Here is a 12572-nt window from a genome sequence, read left to right on the forward strand (position 1 = left end):
CCATTATTGAAGATCCAGGGAATATAAAAGATCTCTGGAAAGAACATTTTAAGAAGCTGTTAAACGCTGAAGAGCAGGTACATCAGGAAACAACAAATAATGAAGAAATTGAGAGAAGTTGGGAAGCAGAATTAGGACAAATTACACGGGAAGAAATGGAAAAAGCTGTGAAGAAGATGAATGGGGGGAAAGCCCCAGGACCTGATGAAGTATCAGTGGACATGATAAGAGCAACAGGTCCAGTGGGAATGCAGTGGCTGTATAGAGTACTATCAAGCGTGTGGAGAAATAGTAAAATACCTGACGACTGGAGAACAGGAGGCATTGTTCCCATCTTCAAGAAAGCCAATAAAAGACTTTGTAAAAACTACAGAGGAATAACCCTCATGAGTCATACAGCCAAGATTTTTGAAAGAATTTTACTAAATAGAATAAGTGAAAAGATAGAAAAGGAGCTGAGTGAAGAACAGCATGGGTTCAGGAAAGGAAGGAGCACGATCGACCTGATATTTTCTATCCGTCAACTGATGGAAAAAAGTTGGGAGTATAACAAAAGGGTGATAATGGTTTTTATAGACATAGAAAAGGCATATGACTCAGTTGACAGGGAAAGACTCTGGGACGAACTGAAGAAGATAGATATAGAAGATGGATACATTAATGTTATAAAGACAATGTACAGAGGCCACAATTGTAGAATTAGAACACCATTGGGGAACTCTGAATACTTCGAAATAAGACAAGGACTTAAGCAAGGAAGTATTCTATCTCCTGCGCTTTTTAATGTTGTAATGGAGGGAATGAATAGGGCAGTTAAAGATATAGTAAAAGAAAAAGGCAAAAAGATGATTTTCGCAGATGATATGGTAATATGGGGTGATAAAGAGGTAGATGTACAGTTACAGCTTGATGTGTGGATGTTAATAATGACAAGGTATGGATTAAAAATAAATAAAGATAAGAGTGAAGTAATGGTATTTGGAAGGGAGAAAGGAATCAACGGAAATATTACCTTGAATGGAGAACCCCTCAAAGTGGTAGAAATTTTCACTTATTTAGGGAGTGAAATATCTAGGGATGGAAGAATAACTAACGAAATTAATAGGAGGTTAGAGAAGGGTGCAATTTCTACCAAACAATAAAACATCTGATTTGGAATAATGAAGTTTCAGAAAGAGCAAAACTCCTTATGTATAAGAATTATTACATCCCTATTGTCACTTATGGTGGAGAAACATGGAAAATGACAGAAAGGGACTGGAGCAGACTGCAAGCAGGGGAAATCAAATTTCTCAGAGCAGTTAAGGGAAAAACAAGAATGGACAGAGTAAGGAATGTAGATATTAGAAAGGACCTCAAACAAAAAAGTATGAGAGAAGAAATTGAAAGAAAGAGATTAAGATGGTACAGGCATGTTAAGAGGATGCATGGGCAGAGACTCCCCAAAATTATGGAAGAACTAAAGATGGATGGGAAAAGACCTAGAGGGCGCCCAAGAACACGGTGGAAAATGGGAGTGAGAATGTCTGTTGAAAGGAGAGGTGTGACCTGGCAGCAAGTGGAGGAAGAAAAGTGGTGGGAGGACCGAGCCAAATGGAGAGGACTCGTCAGCACCCAGACCCGGCAGTAGCTGGAGCGGGATTCGGATATAGATAGATTGTCAAAAGCGTTCTCTAAATCTACAAATGCCATAAACAATTGTTTATCTTTCCTTAACCTATCTTCTGTGAGAAGCTGTAGGGTCAGTATTACCTCACGTGTTCAAATATTTCTCCAGAATCCAAAATGATCTTCTGTGAGATTGGCTTCTGCCATCTTTTCCATTCTTCTGTAAAGAATTCGTGTTAGTATTTTGCATCCATTACTTATCAAACTGATAGGTCGGTAATTTTCACAACCATCAGCACTTTGTTTCTTTGGAATTGGCATTACTATTTTCTTCTTGAAGTATGTAACATTTCACCTGTCTCATATATCTTGCTCACCAGATGGAAGTGTTCTGTCATGCCTGGCTCTCCCAAGGCTATCAGTAGCTCTAACGGAATGTTGTCTACTCCTGGGGCCTTGTTTCGATTAAGTCTTTTAGTGATTTGTGAAATTCTTCACACAGTATCATATCTCCCTTCTCATCTTCATCTGTGTCCTCTTCTGTTTCCATAATGTTGTCCTGAAGTACATCGCCCTTGTATAAACCCTCTATGTACTCCTTCCACCTTTCTGCTGTCCCTTCTTTGCTTAGAACTGGTTTTCCAACTGAGCTCTTGCTATTCATACAGGTGGTTCTCTTTTCTCCAAAGATCTCTTTAATTATACTGTATGCAACATCTATCTTACCTCTGGTGATAAACGCTTCTACATCCTTGATTTGTGCTCTAGCCATTCGTGCTTGGCCATTTTGCACTTCCTGTAGATCTCATTTTTTAGACGTTTGTATTCCCTTTCACCTACCTCATTTATTGCATTTTTATATTTTCTCCTTTCATCGAGTAAATTCAATATCTCTTGTGTCACCCAAGGATTTTTACTTGCCCTCGTGTTTTTACCCACTTGGTCCTCTGCTGCCTTCCTATTTCATCTCTCAAAGCTACCCATTTTTCTTCTAATGTGTTCCTTTCGCCTGTTCTTGTCAGTCATTCCCTAATGCTCCCTCTGAAACTCACTATAACCTCCAGTTCTTTCAGTTTATCCAGGTCCCAACTCCTTAAATACCTACCTTTATGCAGTTTCTTGTCTTAATCTGCGGTTCATAACCGATAAATTGTGGTCAGAGTCCACATCTGCCCCTGGAAATGTCTTATAATTTAAAACCTGGTTGCAAAATCTCTGTCTTGCCATTATATAACCTTCTGGTGTGTAGAGCGTATAATAATTATGTATAATAGTTGTTTGTTGTTTATGGCTGTGTATAATAATTATGTATTATTTATGGTTGTTCAAAGAAGAGATCTGGCAGAAAAATACATAAGGATTTATTATAGGTTAAGTGAACATTTTAGAAACTTTGACACGTTAGCCACAATATGCTGAATCGGCAGCAGTCGAACAAGGAAAGCCAGCATGTGTGTCGACATTGGTCATGTTTCTGCTCAATGCGAGAAGGCTGATGACCAGCAGAGTTGGCACAGCAGCAGTGAGCACTTCTATAGATCAACATCCCAGCAGGTGGGCAATGCATCCAAGGAGAACAATGGCCAGCTCCATTTGTACATCAGAAGTCAATGTTCCAGGAACTGTTGGCAAACTAAACTCATGTGCCTGACATATCTGGTGATGTGGAGGGGGACGACAGGGCAATGCTCTACCATGCCTGCATAGAGGTAAAACAATGGAAAGCTGGCACGTGTGTCGACTTTTCTGCCCAACGTGAGAAGAATAGATCAACGACTGAGGAGTCAGTCGCCGACCTAGAAACTTCGCGACAAACAGGCATGAGGGCATCCTTCGAGGGGAGAAAGAAGTCACAAAGAAACCAATGATTAGTCAGGAGATGGCACACTTCGTACAACGACTTTGCCGCTACCCTGCTCGACAGAAGAAGTCGGTATCGCTTCAATAAGTCAATGCAGAAGATGCCATCCCAGACGTTACCAGAAAGATATTTGTGTGGTACTTATCCAGGTAGCTGGTGAGGACGAAGGGACTGCGGCCTCACCAAATGGGTCACCTGTGAACCTAGAGATTGATGAACTCCGCCAGAACATGCCGAATATAAGGGTCGCTGGTTTGATTCCGGGACAGAGCTCTCTGCGCCACATCATAGCCACTTCTTAATAATGCAACAAGCGAATTCAGCAGGAGAAGACCATGCTGCCATCACGCCCAGGGGGATTGAGCGAGTTAATACAAGAAGGTCTGGGGATTTCGATCTACCTAGATGGACCAACGCGTCATTTTGATGGGTGCAGTTTCGTTTTTAAAAAGCTAACACATTTTAACGTACATCAGTTTATTTCAGACAAGTTACACAGTTTACCGGGATACAGTTTTACTTTTTTTCTGTAGAATTACATGGTACAATGAACATTTTATACCTATAAATTAATCAAAAGGTTATGTAACAAAATGTGAAATGAATAACTTTCTGTAGAAAAGAAAACCGTGTTTTAACACAAATACCTGAAAAGCACAATATATTCTAGAGAAAACATTTATAATCCTGCTTTTACTCATTCAAAACCACCTGCTGCGTTGTGACACCTCACACAGGTGTATTCAGCATTGCCTAAACATGGTCTGCAAACATACTTGCCAAACTTTATACATAAATGCTTGTTTTAATTCTTGCCTCTACACCCTCCAACTTGACACGTCTCACGAATGTTGCAATGTTGTGATACTATAGTAGGAAGAGTATTTAGTACCCTTGTGGCTTTAGCTGAAGTCAACTCTTCTGCTAGTTGTATTTAAACTGAAATCTGCTTAATTTTCCTCCTGTTACTGCCTTATAGAGTACCCAAGCATTTATAGCTGCTAAGTCCAAGACATTGAAAAAACGTGCATGGGACATCTGCGGCATCCATACTTCACAGTGTAAATCCGAGCCATTTGATCGATTACATCAACGCCATACTTGGTGTTATTGTAGTAGGCCACTGACTCTGGTAGCTTTTTAGAATTTCGTTTATCGATAGATACTGTGTCATGCATTGAACTCAAAATAAGCACATTTTGGTTGTTTTTCCCCTGATAGCATGTTAGAGTCATGTCACCTGATTTATAAAGAACAGTTGTGTGCGAAGGTGCTACAGCAGATTTTGCTGATCGAGGTATTTCCCTTCTAGATTTCTTCACTGTGCCTACAATGCTTGTACTCTTACGTTTTAAATTTTCTGCGTTCTATTGTTAAAAAATTGTCAGAGATTATATTTCTTCCTGCAGAAACAAAGGGCTGCATAAGACACATTACAACATGCTCTGCAAGAGAACACCTGTGGGACGCTGCTCATCTATGATAGGTAAGGAAACCCATTCCCCAGATACTCAGAATTCGTATCAACTACAAGCCAAAGCTTTATTCCAAACTTGTCTGGTTTATTGTCATGTACTGAATGAAAGAGTAACTAGCCTTGCATTGAAACAGTTGCTCATCCACAATTATATTTTCACCTGGAATGTAACACAGCAAGGAGTTGGCAATGAAAGGATTCCACACAGGGGTAGCCAGTTGCCAAACGATCTGTCTTTAGTCGACGTGAAGCTGTCAAATCGCATAAACCGCAGAATTTCGGTGAACTTATTTCTGCTCATTGCGTTCCGAAAAAATGCTGGTCCCTATGTATTCGACCATAACAGCTTCAACAGAAAATTTTTTGCTCCATATATGCCTCTTAAATACATAAGTGATATTTCGGCTTCTATTGCATCGTTGCTAATGGTCCAATCATCATCATGTAGCTCTTGTCATGCTCTCCTTTCTGTACACTTCTTTATATTTTGAAGCATGCTGCCATCGATAAGCAACCTCCATGCACTAGAATATATGCCTTTCCTGACAAACTTCTTCACATAGCCTATAGGTCCCAGGGCTATCTTCAAGATGTTCTGCTGTGGACTTGTTTCAGGAACAGCTTTCGTAGTTGTAACAGTCCATGTTGTTCCATCATTAGCTCTCTGATTACTCCCAATGGAAGGGTTTCCTTCCATCTGCGTTTTTCCTTTCACTCTGTTAAGAACGCCACTAGTGCTATTAGCTGGAGATAAGCACACACTGTTGTTTGACGTACCTGAATATACAGTATTTAATAGAATAATTCAGCTACAACAGAAACAACGAATTTCAAATTATAATACAGCAAAACAGAAAACATTTATAATGCTTGCTGAAATATCAGTTACGATAAAATATAAAATAATAATACAATGGCTATACAAACATACCTGCTATAGGTAAAGCAACAATGGTTTGCAACTTCTCGGTTTGCTCTTGTCCATTAGTTGCAACATTGCTGTCTGAAGAGTCACTGATTTCATTGATGGGAGGGATACATTCCTCATCGTGAATAGAGCTTGCAGCGTCATCTTCTCGTAATTCATCAGATCCACAAGCGTCACGAGACTCTTCTCCTTCGGATTCACCATCTGACATTGACATCAAATATTTTAAAATTTCATCATCAGACAAACCGCGTATTTGAATCGCCATTACCAAACAACTGAAATATGGACAACAAAAACTGCGCCACTTGAGCAACAAAGCATCGTTGCTCATTGACAATGGGTCTGCAGAAGACAATAATCAAATTAGGGTGGTAAACAACAATTACTTTAGACGTGTACGAAAGCTATTGTTCACATTTCGATACCTGTCGAAATGACGGATTTCGGTCCTTGTAGTAGCAGTTGTTTGCGACGCTTTTCAGAATGGTCCTACTGCGTAAATTCTTTGCCGACGTCTACCTAACAAATATTTATGAAAATTCATAGAAAACAGGACCTCTAGAAGAATACATTTAAGACGAATAAATCTACAGAAGTAGGATTCCCGTCAAAATGACGGGTGCGATCCTTCTGGTGTTAAAAGACATTATATTACTCTGTTTGCTTAAAGGGTCTTACATCTAAATAAATGTTTCTCTCACACTTCACCCACCGAGCCAAGGAAAGAGCCCATTCCACTGCCCACAAAGTGTCGCTTACCCTTCTGCCATCCCTGACAAAATAGTAACCTATGCTCCCCTCTGTCACTGACTATGTAGTGTCACTAAAGCCCGACCCAGTACATTGATGTCAGATGACCTTGGCTCTATTTTGAGGTGTACATAGTAGTGAATTTGTGGTACGAGAAGTTCATGACGCCATCGCCAGCGAAGGGCCGCGAACAACCCAGAAAGCAAATGACAACTTGCAGCCAACAGAAAGTATTTCAAAGATGTAGTTATGTTTAATCAGGGCAGCTAAGGCGCGCATACTATATCATGAGGAGTTACGAAATGCATAACTTTCGAAGAACTGAAACAAGGTTTGCTCAAAAGGTTTAAAAAGCAGAACAGTTGCCGCTTTTATAGTGAGAAATTGAATACCATGTATGTCTCAAAGACACAAAGAAACAATAGAAATCTTTGTGGATAGAATACGAAAAGTTGATAGTAGCACTTAACAATTGTCAGCCAGTGATGAAGCCAATAAGTATATTCTACACGAAATGAAGAACAGGGCCTTAGATACCTTTTTGCGAGGATTATCACCGGAAACATCGGGCCATGTTAGGGCAGAATTTCCGACGAATTTAACTGATCCAGTCAACATTGCTACAGCATTAGAGAAAACAGACGCCGCGACGCGGTACAAGGAAAAAAAAAGTATTTTCCACAGGGGTTCGTTGGTTCAGATGCGATCGGCAGGGACACACAGCGAAAAACTGTCGTCAACCACAGTGCACAAGTTGTCAAAGGGTTGGCCATACGTATCGTCAGTGTAGCAGCCCGGGGAAATTTGTAAACAGGGTCCGTTGAACAAGAACGGGAACCCAGGCATCGTCGCCAGGCGTTATCATTAAAATTCTATGCTATTGGAGCGCATGCAAAGGCAGAGTGCTGGTTACCAGACACCATTAATGATACACGTAGAATAATAGTCGACACTGGGACTCATCTGTCTGTTATAAGTTAGTAGTCAGGAGATATGACCCTCCAACACGTAAGTTAAGTAGGCTGTACGTCAAATTTTCACATTGAGGATGTGAAATTCTAGGAGGTTGTGGAAGTCGTATCGGAGGTAACCAACGAATATGATATTATCCTAGCGTTAGATTTCCTGAACAATCATCACGCCATAATCAAACATGGGCAGCAAATCGTGGAGTTTAGCGAGTCATTGTTTCGATTAGATGACACAGCTGCCGAGGACGTTCTGCCGCAAGAGCCCTCTCCCCAGAAAGAGGAATCAACTAAACTGCGAGCAATGTCCTTGAAAGTAGGAGGACATTAATGCTGCTTTACCCACAAATACATTGCGCATAGTGACAAAATTAGAGGAAATTGATGAATTAGACACAGCATATCATTTTGTGCGCAGGAGTATAGCTAATGCCGCAACAATTGATGGAGTACAGAAGATACCGGTGCATATAGATAAATTTAGGACAGAAGAGTTACGAAAGGGAATGTTAATAGCTAACATAAGTGCCTTAGAGGAAAATGATTTTGGTTTGTCAGACGTAGACAATAGCGACAAACCAGCCGCCTAACAAACTGCATTGCGCTAGAAGGCATCACACTTAAAAGGAAATGAACGGGATATGATAGAAGCAGTGTTGGAAGAGTTTCAGGATCTGTTTAGTTTACAGGGGCTGCCTCCAGGAACGAACATCACGCAACACAAGATTCCAACAAGAGAAAATACCCCAATTTATAAGAGACCATACAGAGTTTCTCACCAATTACAGCCACTACTTGATGAATTCATAGATCAGCAATTAAAGGATGAAATAATAGAGCTTTCGGATTCGCCATGCAGCGCAAATGACGTAATTGTGCCAAGGCAATTTGCTGATGGTGCAACAAGTTATAGATTATGCTGTGATTACAGGTATTTAAATAGCAAACCAGTTTCGGTCGTGTATCCATTACCGAATATCGTAGAGACCATTGACCATCTCGGCAACAGTAAATGTTAATCCACAATTTATTTCAGGAGTGGGTACTATCAAATAGAAGTTGTGCTGGAGGGCAGACATAAAACTGCTTTCTCCACCGCTTCAGGTCCCTGGCAATTCTTAAGAATGCTTTTCGGGTTAAAGAATTCCCCTGCAATATTCCAAAGACTGCTAGATGGTTGGATTAAAACCTCAGCTGTGCATGATATACCTCGATGACGTAATTGTATTTTCGAAAGATGTCAAGGAGCATACGATTCGCTTATCATAAGTTTTCCAACGTCTCAGGGACACTAAATTAACATTAAATTTGAAAAAATGTCACTCCGCATTAAATTAAGTAACCTATTTAGGCCACGTTATAAGCAAACACGGGATAAAAACAGATCAACAGCTAATAACCGCCGTTAAAGATTTTCCAACAGCGCAATCTATCAAGACAGTACAGCAATTTCTATGTATCTCAAACTATTTTCGAAAATTTGTAAAAGACTGTGCAGAAAGAGCCAACCTCTCATACGAGGTGCATTCAAGTTCTAAGGCCTCCGATTTTTTTTCTCCGGACTGGAAAGAGATAGAAACATGCGCATTGTTTTAAAATGACGCCACGTTCATTGTCAATACGTCCCAGAGATGGCAGCACCGTACGGCAGATGGAATGTTACCGCCAGGGGCGAGAATGAGAACTGTTTTAAATACTTAAAAAGGCGACGTTTCCCTTATTTGAACAGCGTGCAATCATTCGTTTTCTGAATTTGCGTGGTGTGAAACCAATTGAAATTCATCGACAGTTGAAGGAGACATGCGGTGATGGAGTTATGGATGTGTCGAAAGTGCGTTCGTGGGTGCGACAGTTTAATGAAGGCAGAACATCGTGTGACAACAAACCGAAACAACCTCAGGCTCACACAAGCCGGTCTGACGACATGATCGAGAAAGTGGAGAGAACTGTTTTGGGGGATCGCCGAATGACTGTTGAACAGATCGCCTCCAGAGTTGGCATTTCTGTGGGTTCTGTGCACACAATCCTGCATGACGACCTGAAAATGCTAAAAGTGTCATCCAGGTGGGTGCCACAAATGCTGACGGACGACCACATGGCTGCCCGTGTGGCATGTTGCCAAGCAATGTTGACGCGCAACGACAGCATGAATGGGACTTCCTTTTCGTCGGTTGTCACAATGGATGAGACGTGGATGCCATTTTTCAATCCAGAAACAAAGCACCAGTCAGCTGAATGGAAGCACACAGATTCACCGCCACCAAAAAAATTTCGGGTAACCGCCAGTGCTGAAAAAATGATAGTGTCCATGTTCTGGGACAGCGAGGGCGTAATCCTTACCCATTGCGTTCCAAAGGGCACTACGGTAACAGGTGCATCCTACGAAAATGTTTTGAAGAACAAATTCCTTCCTGCACTGCAACAAAAACGTCCGGGAAGGGCTGCGCGTGTGCTGTTTCACCAAGACAACGCACCCGCACATCGAGCTAACGTTACGCAACAGTTTCTTCGTGATAACAATTTTTAAGTCATTCCTCATGCTCCCTACTCACCTGACCTGGCTCCTAGTGACTTTTGGCTTTTTCCAACAATGAAAGACACTCTCCGTGGCCGCACATTCACCAGCCGTGCTGCTATTGCCTCAGCGATTTTCCAGTGGTCAAAACAGACTCCTAAAGAAGCCTTCGCCGCTGCCATAGAATCATGGCGTCAGCGTTGTGAAAAATGTGTACGTCTGCAAGGCGATTACGTCGAGAAGTAACGCCAGTTTCATCGATTTCGGGTGAGTAGTTAATTAGAAAAAAAAAACCGAGGCCTTAGAACTTGAATGCACCTCGTAAATGGATAGTTCTGCCTTTTGTAACCATGTTCTGTCGCTAAATACCTACCTTCTTTCTGTTCCAGATGGGGAATCTAACGTTCACGTGGTGTAGGGGTCATGTTATACCATGTATATTTTTAAGTTGTAGGGTGTGGGAGTGGGCATTTTTGATGCTTTTGCAGACCGACCAAAAAATCGCTGCTTCTCAGCATGCTCTAGCCTCAGAAAATAAAACTTGAGTTGTGACTTTTGTAATAAATTTTGTATAGAGTATTCATCGTCGGAAAGCGCATAGGCTTCGAAAGATAAGGTAAAATCTGAAAAAAAGTACAAAAATATTCAGGTTTTTTCCTTTTTCGTTGTGCAGCTGGCACCCTACAAGGCGGCAAACTTGAAATTCGGATTCAGCATCCCAAAAATCATATATAACCATTGAGAAAAAATGTCCGCTATTTTGATACGAAAATGGCTGTTTTGTATACCAACTGACTGCACTACAAGCTGAATCTCACACATAACATGTTGTGTGTATAATTCTGAGGACAAGGTGTATTATAATATCAGCGATATCGTTCTGTTCAGTGTAGCAGTTACTGATAATGTTGTAATAGCCAGTTCATTATGAAAAGGAATTGTTAAGATCAGTCTGTAATTTTTTAGCTACCAGTTAGTTTAGTTGTAATATTCCAGGGTCAATATACTGTGTGGGTATAGAAATTTCAGTATTTTGCTTTGGGAAAATTCCAATGCAAACCTTGTTTGATTTAGAATTTAAGTATTGTTAGCATTAAACACAAATGAGCAAACGTTCTATATCGAAACTCTAAAGTAGTAAGAATTACTATTAAGTAAAGTTTTGATTTAGTTAATCAATAATTTATGAAACAAGTGCTAGAGTAGTATTCTGTTTGTATTTCGTAATTTCTGTTTCAGATATTCATTGGGCTATGTGTAGTGTTGTGAATTCAGTGATAAATCATCTGACATCAGCGCAAGTGTAGCACAAAGACCATAATGCCCTAGGCTGTTCAACTGAATACTTCAAGCAGAGGCCTTCATTGAAGTAACGTGAAACTTCTTTGCTAAGTGACCAATAATTGTGCTGGTGTGCATACACGAATTCTGCATCTGAGATATTATTACCGCGAGGAGTAGCAAGCAAACAGTTGTTGAGAGGAGTCAGAAGTGGTCAGACACAAGCTTGCGGTGAGAGAAGCCATGCAACAGCAGAGGTCACAGCCTGCCATGATCATGCTAGTAGCACTGTAGGAGACTTTGGTGCTAAGGATTGTTTGGTAATATCCCTTTTCGTTGCACATGGTTGTTGCTTGTCTGCACACTGCAGGGATTTTTTCAGATTTGTATATGCATAGAGTGAGAGTAATATTCATATATTTGTTGTGACCAGAGACATGTTTATTGAGTATAGACATTGTGGAATAATTTGGTCTGTTTAAAGTCTATCAGAGTTTAAATAATCTATTTTATGAATATAGTAGTAATTTGAAATATTTTTAGCGCGTTGCTGATCATGCAGTAGCATGAGCAAAATGAGGTAAGTTGTCCATTGTGTACAGGAGCATTGCAGAACAGTTGTTAGGAGTTGTCACAGAAGATTTTTAAACTCGCAGGCAGATACTTGGGAATTGACTTCTTTATGATTTCTAGGAAGAGTAATTATTTTTTTTTCTCTTTGTTCTCAATTAGAATTCTATAATTGTCGGAGATGCCATGACGCGTAGTTCCATACATCTTTCAGCAAAACAAACAATAATTACAAATATACATGAGTTTAAATAAAAAAATAATTACCAATCAGTTTCACCTGTCGACCTGTCTGCCAGGATTTCGTTCTGTTGGACGATTTCGCAGTTAGAGACGCTTTGACTTGCTACTGCACTTGAAAAATTTTATGCAAATCTTTAATATAATGCAGTGCTTCAGCAACCGTGAATTGTTCAGACAATAAGAAATTCATCCCTCCGTTTCAAGGTAAAATTTTCTTTTTAGTTTACCTAGGTTTCAATGCCAATAATGGTATCTTCTTCAGAACCTATAAATTAACCCATACAGACATATTACATATTTAAATACATCATCAATTTAATGATTTCATAATAAAGAAAATCGTGATACTTACAAAAATTAAATTATTT

This window comes from Schistocerca nitens, chromosome 4 (genome assembly GCF_023898315.1).
Source record: "Schistocerca nitens isolate TAMUIC-IGC-003100 chromosome 4, iqSchNite1.1, whole genome shotgun sequence".
Classification (NCBI taxonomy): domain Eukaryota; kingdom Metazoa; phylum Arthropoda; class Insecta; order Orthoptera; family Acrididae; genus Schistocerca; species Schistocerca nitens.